This window comes from Haematobia irritans, chromosome 5 (genome assembly GCF_050003625.1).
Source record: "Haematobia irritans isolate KBUSLIRL chromosome 5, ASM5000362v1, whole genome shotgun sequence".
Lineage (NCBI taxonomy): Eukaryota > Metazoa > Arthropoda > Insecta > Diptera > Muscidae > Haematobia > Haematobia irritans.
This window is the reverse complement of record NC_134401.1, coordinates 35,224,094-35,233,092: the sequence shown is the minus strand read 5'-3', so window position 1 is coordinate 35,233,092 and position 8,999 is coordinate 35,224,094.

Here is an 8,999-nt window from a genome sequence, read left to right as displayed (position 1 = left end):
AGATGAGTTTTATTTTTTTTTTTTTAATTTTCTTTTCGGTTATTTATCTTCTATTAAGTAATTTATAACAAACATAAATAAAGTTTTTCATTGGAAAGTTTGAAAAATCCACTCTGTAATCATTTTATTTACATCTATGCTAAACTTCCCTATAACTATAAAGGAAAATTGCTTAAATCAAACAAGTTTTAGTTTTGGCAAAGTAGCTGAGTACTTCCAATTTTAAGTGAAATCTACATTAAAAAGTTTCTTTTCGAAAGGGGATTCATTGCTCCAATCACAAACGGTAAATTTTTCTATGCTCATATTGTCATTAGTAGGGTTGGCAATTTCCAAAAACAAAAATTCAAGATTTATGGGATTTGTATTATTTTGTTCTGTAAGAAAAGGTTCCTACCAGAAATTTTTGGTTTTAGACTCTATCAAATATATACCAACCGAAATAGAAATAAATGTTGAAAAAAAATCAATAGAAATAAAAATTTGACAAAATTTTTATGTAGAATAAAACGTTGATAAAATTTTCTATAGAGAAAAAATTTTGACAAAAAATTTTATAGAAATAAAATTTTGCCAATATTGTCTATAGAACTAAAATTTTGCCAGATTTAATAAAGGGTGATTCTTTTGAGGTTAGGATTTTCATGCATTAGTATTTGACAGATCACGTGGGATTTCAGACATGGTGTCAAAGAGAAAGATGCTCAGTATGCTTTGACATTTCATCATGAATAGACTTACTAACGAGCAACGCTTGCAAATCATTGAATTTTATTACCAAAATCAGTGGCAGAAAATCCGCTTTTTTATCGACAAATTTTGTTCAGCGATGAGGCTCATTTCTGGTTGAATGGCTACGTAAATAAGCAAAATTGCCGCATTTGGAGTGAAGAGCAACCAGAAGCCGTTCAAGAACTGCCCATGCATCCCGAAAAATGTACTGTTTGGTGTGGTTTGTACGCTGGTGGAATCATTGGACCGTATTTTTTCAAAGATGCTGTTGGACGCAACGTTACGGTGAATGGCGATCGCTATCGTTCGATGCTAACAAACTTTTTGTTGCCAAAAATGGAAGAACTGAACTTGGTTGACATGTGGTTTCAACAAGATGGCGCTACATGCCACACAGCTCGCGATTCTATGGCCATTTTGAGGGAAAACTTCGGAGAACAATTCATCTCAAGAAATGGACCGGTAAGTTGGCCACCAAGATCATGCGATTTGACGCCTTTAGACTATTTTTGTGGGGCTACGTCAAGTCTAAAGTCTACAGAAATAAGCCAGCAACTATTCCAGCTTTGGAAGACAACATTTCCGAAGAAATTCGGGCTATTCCGGCCGAAATGCTCGAAAAAGTTGCCCAAAATTGGACTTTCTGAATGGACCACCTAAGACGCAGCCGAGGTCAACTTTTAAATGAAATTATCTTCAAAAAGTAAATGTCATGGACCAATCTAACGTTTCAAATAAAGAACCGATGAGATTTTGCAAATTTTATGCGTTTTTTTTTTTTTAAAGTTATCAAGCTCTTAACAAATCACCCTTTAGAAATATTTTTTGCCAAAATTTTCTACAGAAATAAAATGATGACAAAATTTTCTTTACAATTAAAATTTTGACAAAATTTTGTATAGAAATAAAATTTTCTATAGAAAAAATTTTGAGCAAAATTTCTACAGAAAAAAGTTTGACAAAATTTTCTATAGAAATAAAATTTTAACGTAATTTTCTATAGAAATAAAATTGTGACAAATTGTTCTACAGAAATAAAATTTCCTACTGAAATAAAATTTTGATAAAATTGCGTATAGAAATATTTTGACAAAATTTTCTATAGAATTAAAATATTGATACAATTTTCTATAGAAATAAAATTTTGACAAAATTGTCTATAGAAATAAAATTTGGCAAAATTTTCTACAGAAATAAAATTTTGACACAATTTTCTATAGATATAAAATTTTGACAAAATTTTCTATAAAAATAAAAAATTTGTATGGAAATAAAATTTTGACAAAATTTTTAATAGAACAATTTTTTTGTCACAATTTTTTTAGAAATAAAATGTTGCCAACATTTTCTAAAGAAATAAGATTTTACCAAAATTTTCTATAAAACTAAAATTTTGACAAAATTTTCTCTAAAACTAAAGTTTTGACAACATTTTCTATAAAACTAAAATTTTGACAAAATTTTCTATAAAAATAAAATTATGACAAAATTTTCATGTTGAAATAAAATTTTGACAATATTTTTATGTAGAAGTAAATGTTTGACAAAATGTTCTATAGAAATAAAATTTTGTATAGAAATAACATTTTTCTAAAAATTTTCTATAGAAATACAATTTTGTTTTGTTTGTTATTGTTGGCTTCTCTTCAATCGTTATTGTTGTTTTTTTGTTTTTTGATCTCAGCTTAAAGCCATGCATTGACTAAACTACAAGTGTAGCTTAACCAACAGAGGAAAAGTATGCTTGTCAAAGGGCTTTGCCCAAATAAATTTGACAAGCATACTTTTCCTCTGTTGGTTAAGCTACACTTGTAGTTTAGTCAATGCATGGCTTTAAGCTGAGATCAAAAAACAAAAAAATACAATTTTGTCAAAATTTTTATGTAGAAATAAAATTTTGACAAAATTTGCTATAGAAATAAAAGTTTGACAAAATCTTGTATAGAAATAAAATTTTGAAAAAATATTTTGGTAGATTTTGCAAAATCATCCTCTCCAACTTAGATGTACTTCAATTGTCTATGTTGAACAATTTTTCAATAGAAATAAAATGTTGAAAAAATTTTCAATAGGCAAAAATGTTGAAAAAATTTTCTATAGAAATAAAATTGCGAAAAAGTTTACCATATAAATATAAATTTGGCAAATTTATTATGTAGACATAAAACGTTGATAAAATTTTCTATAGAAAAAAAAATTGACAACAATTTTTATAGAAATAAAATTTTACTAAACTATTTATGTAGAAATAAAATGTTCGCAAAAGTTTCTATAGAAATAAAATTTTGCCAAAATTTTCTATAGAAATAGAATTTTGCCAACATTTTCTATAGAAATAAAATTTTGCTAAAATTTTCTATAGAAATAAAATTTTGCCAAAATTTTCTATAGAAATAAAATTTTGCCAACATTTTCTATAGAAAAAAAAATTGTGGTAAAATTTTCTATAGAAATTAAATTAAAAAAAATCAATAGAAATAAAATATGGACACAATTTTGTACAGAAATAAAATTTTGGCAAAAATTTCTAGAGAAATAGAATTATGACAAAATTTTCTATAGAAATAAAATTTTGCCAAAATTTTCTATAGAAATAAAATTTTGCCAAAATTTTCTATATAAATTAAATTTAAAAAAAAAAAAAAACAAACAATTGTGACAAAAATTTATAGAGAAATTTATAGAGAATTATGGCAAATTTTCTATAGAAATAAAATTTTGACAAAATTTATATGTAGAAATAAAATTTTGACAATATTTTTATGTAGAAATAAAGGTTTGACAATATATGCTATAGAAACAAAATTTTGACAACAATTTTTATGTTCAAATAAAATTTTGACAAAATTTGCTATAGAAATAAAAGTTTGATAAAATTTTCTATAGAAATAAAATTTTGAAAAAAATTTGTATAGAAATAAAATTTTGACAAAATTTTCTATAGAAATAAAATTTTGAAAAATTTGTATAGAAATAAAATTTTGACAAAATTTTCTAAAGAAATAAAATTTTGCCAAAATTTTCTAAAGAAATAAAATTTTGACAAAATTTTTATGTAGAAATAAAAGTTTGATAAAATTTTCTATAGAAATAAAATTTTGAAAAAAAAAATTGTATAGAAATAGAATTTTGACAAAATTTTCTATAGAAATAAAATTTTGATAAAATTTTTATTTAGAAATAAAATTTTGACAATATTTTTATGTAGAAATAAAAGTTTGATAAAATTTTCTATAGAAATAAAATTTTGAAAAAAATTTGTATAGAAATAAAATTTTGACAAAATTTTCTATAGAAATAAAATTTTGACAAAATTTTCTATAGAAATAAAATTTTGAAAAAAATTGTATAGAAATAAAATTTGCCAAAATTTTCCATAGAAATAAAAATTTGCCAAAAATTTTCCATAGAAATAAAAATTTGCCAAAATTTTCTATAGAAATAAAATTTTTACAAAATTTTGGTATAGAAATAAAATTTTACCAAATTTTCTATAGAAATAAAATTTTGACAAAATTTTGGTATAGAAATAAAATTTTACCAAATTTTCTATAGAAATAAACGTTTGACAAAAGTTTCTATAGAAATAAAAGTTTGACAAAATTTTCTATAGAAATAAAATTGTGACAAAATTTTCCATAGAAATAAAATTTTGCTAAAATTTTCTATAGAAATAAAATTTTGAAAAAAATTTCTATAGTCCTAAAATTTTTACAAAATTTTTATATAGAAATAAAATTTTGACAAAATTTTCTATAGAAATAAAATTTTTGACAAAATTGCCTAAGGAAATAAAATGTTGACAATTTTTTTGTAAGAAATGTGGTAGGTTTTTGGTAAAATTTTCTATAGAAATTAAATTTTGAAAAAAAAAATCAATAGAAATAAAATTGGGACAAAATTTTCTACAGAAATAAAATTTTGACAAAAATTTCTAGAGAAATATAATTATGACAAAATTTTCTATAGAAATAAAATTTTGACAAAATTTTTATGTAGAAATAAAATTTTGACAATATTTTTATGTAGAAATAAAGGTTTGGCAAAATATTCTATATGTTGAAATAAAATTTTGACAAAATTTTCTATAGAAAAAAAATTTGAAAAAATTTGTATAGAATTAAAATTTTGCCAAAATTTTATACAGAAATAAAATTTTGAAAAAATTTTCCATAGAAATAAAAATTTGGCAAAATAATCTGTAATAACAAAATTTGGCCAAAATTTTCTATAGAAACAACATTTTGACAACAATTTTATGTTTTACCAAATTTTCTATAGAAATAAAAGTTTGACAAAACTTTCTATAGAAATAAAAGTTTGACAAAATTTTTTATAGAAATAAAATTGTGACAAAATTTTCTACAGAAATAAAATTTTGACAAAATTTTCCATAGAAATAAAATTTTGAAAAAAATTGTATAGAAATAAAATTTTGACAAAATTTTCTAAAGAAATAAAAGTTTGACAAAATTTTCTATAGAAATAAAATTGTGACAAAATTTTCTATAAAAATAAAATTTTGACAAAATTTTCGATAGAAATAAAACTTTGACAAAATTTTCTATAGAAATAAAATTTTGTCAAAAGGTTTTTTTAAAATAATATTTTGACAAAATTGTCTAAAGAAATAAAATGTTGACAAAAAATTTTATAGAAATAAAATGTTGACAATTTTTTTAAGAAACGTGGTAGGTTTTTTGGTAAAATTTTCCTAAAATGTTTGTTTTTGGTTATTTTTGGCTCGAGTGGCAACTATGATCCTGGGTCAAGCTAGCCTTTGGTTGTTGTTTTTTTTTTTTTTGACACATAGGGTAGTTTTGTGACATATGTACTTACACCACTAAAAAATCTTATGGGATTTGGAAAAAAAAAAATTAAAAAACACAAAGCTAACGAAGTTTCTTGAAAATAAAAGTAAACCAGTTTTTTTAATTTAACCCACATTTGCATCCAATATTGCATCCCTAATTGAACCAACCCCCATTGTCCTTGTCATCATCAACAGCAGCAGCATTGGTCCCTGTACTTATTACACAATACATGCATCCATCTAAACTTTTTGGCAACACAACAATATCATTATGATTTCTCCGAGATTGGATCGTTCTTCATCCACTTCCATAAAAAGCATGCAGTTAGCTGTGAGAAGGTAGAAAAGATGCCAGTTTTTGTATACTCCTGCAATTTCCAATACGAATGCTTAGCTTTTGCAAGGTATGTAAAAATTTGCCACTCAACTAACTCTCGTCTCATCATCATCATGAGAGTGAAAAAGTTTTAGTGCAATTTTTCTGTAAATACACCCACCCTCAAATTGCAAATATAAACTTAAAATATACTCTATAATAAATAAACACAACTTTGCATTTCATTTTGGTTGATTTTTTTGGGGTAATTCTTTTGCCAAAAACTTCTTAACGTAGCCATTAATTTTGCTTATAAACTCTTAGGTAGTAGAAACTACAATTTCGTAAATAGAAGAAGAAAAACTAGGGGAGAATAAAGCCATTTCGAGAATCTATCGGAAATGCTTAGATCATCAAGAGTTATGAAGTTTTGTTTTGAAGGATTTAGAAAAAAACGCAATTTCCATAAAAATGACTATTTTTAATTGAATATTTATGGGCAACCCTGACATTCTATGATTTTCTCCCATGTAATTCAAAATCCTAGCATACTTTACGGGTGAATTTATTTTGCGAATTGCCAACAGTGTCCATTAACATGATTTACCCATGAAAAGATCACTTGAAATTAGTCATAAGAAATCAAGAAATGTTGCATATCTTTAGGAGGCATACTTAAATTAGATTGTTTGGTTGACGAACAGCGTTGCCACAATGACTTTATTTTGGATTAACATTTTTCCACAATTGGACCAAAGTTTGTACCAGCGGACCATTTTTCCAAAATTTTACTTCGTTGTTGTCAAATTTTATTTCTATTTATTACTATAGAAAATTTTGTCAACATTTTTTTTTGTAGAAAATTTTGTCAAACTTTTTTTTTAAATTGTACTTCTATGGAAAATTTTGACAAAATTTTATTTCTATAGAAAATTTTGTCAAAATTTTATTTCTATTGAAAATTTTGAAAAAATTTTATTTCTATAGAAAATTTTGTCAAAACTTTATTTCTATAGAAAATTACTGTCAAAATTTAATTTCTATAGAAAATTTTGTCAAAATTTAATTTCTATAGGAAATTTTGTCAAAATTTTATTTCTATAGACAATTTTTGACCAAAATTTAATTCCTATAGAAAATTTTGTCAAAATTTTATTTAATTAGGAAATTTTGTCAAAATTTTGTTTCTAAAGAAACTGTTTTTAAAATTTTACTTTTATGGGAAATTTTGACAAAATTTTATTTCTATAGAAAATATTTGTCAAAATTTTATTTCTATAGAAAATTACTGTCAAAATTTAATTTCTATAGAAAATTACTATCAAAATTTTATTTCTATAGAAAATTTTGTCAAAATTTAATTTCTATAGAAAATGTTGTCCAAATTTTATTTCTATTTATTACTATAGAAAATTTTGTCAAAATTGTATTTCTATAGAAAATGTTGTCAACATTTTTTTTGTAGAAAATTTTGTCAATCTTTTATTTCTATAATTTTTTTTTTTTTGAATTGTACTTCTATGGAAAATTTTGACAAAATGTTATTTCTATAGAAAATTTTGTCAAAATTTTATTTCTATGGAAAATTTTGACACAAAATTTTATTTCTATAGAAAATTTTGTCAAAATTTTATTTTTATAGAAAATATTTGTCAAAACTTTATTTCAATAGAAAATTACTGTCAAAATTTAATTTGTATAGAAAATTTGGGCAAAATTAAATTTCTATAGAAAATTTTGTCAAAGTTTAATTTCTATAGAAAACTTTGTCAAAATTTAATTTCTATAGCAAATTTTGACAAAATTTTATTTCTATAGACAATTGTTGGCCAAAATTTAATTTCTATAGAAAATTTTGTCAAAATTTTATTTATTTAGAAAATTTTGTCAAAATTTAATTTCTATAGGAAATTTTGTCAAAATTTTATTTCTATACACATTTTTTGGCCAAAATTTAATTTCTATAGAAAATTTTGTCAAAATTTTATTTATTTAGCAAATTTTGTCAAAATTTTGTTTCTATAGAAACTGTTTTTAAAATTGTACTTTTATGGGAAATTTTGACAAAATTTTATTTCTATAGAAAATATTTGTCAAAATTTTATTTCTATAGAAAATTACTGTCAAAATTTAATATCTATAGAAAATTACTATCAAAATTTTGTCAAAATTTAATTTCTATAGAAAATTTTGTCAAAATTTAATTTCTATAGAAAATGTTGTCCAAATTTAATTTCTATAGACAATTTTGGCCGAAATTTAATTTCTATAGAAAATTTTGTCAACATTTAATTTCTATAGAAAATTTTGTGCAAATTTTATTCCTATAGATAATTTTTGGCCAAAATTTAATTTCTATAGAAAATTTTGACAAAATTTAATTTCTATAGAAAATTTTGTTAAAATTTAATTTCTATAGAAAATTTTGTCAAAATTTAATTTCTATAGAAAATTTTGTCAAAATTTAATTTCTGTGGGAAATCTTGACAAAATTTTGTCAAAATTTAATTTCTGTGGGAAATTTTGACAAAATTTTATTTCTATAGACAATTTTTGGCCAAAATTTAATTTCTATATAAAATTTTGTCAAAATTTTATTTATGTGGAAATTTTGTCAAAATTTTGTTTCTAAAGAAATTGTTTTTAAAATTTTGCTTTTATGGAAAATTTTGACAAAATTTTATTTCTATAGAAAATTTTGACAAAATATTTTTTTCTATAGAAAATATTTGTCAAAACTTTATTTCTATAGAAAATTTTGTCAAAATTTAATTTCTATAGAAAATTTTGTCAAAATTTATTTTCTGTAGAAAATTTTGTCCAAATTTTATTTCTACAGACAATTTTGGGCCAAAATTTAATTGCTATAGAAAATTACTGTCAAAATTTAATTTCTATAGAAAATTTTGTCAAAATTTAATTTCTATAGAAAATTTTGTCAAAATTTATTTCCTATAGAAAATTTTGTACAAATTTTATTTCTATAGACAATTTTGGGCCAAAATTTAATTTCTATAGAAATTTTTTTTTACCTCGTCAAAATTTTATTTCTATGACGAAAATGGATCAAAATACAACAAATTCCTTTTGATTCGACCATCGAACCAAATTCAAAAATTTATAATTTTTTTGGAATTG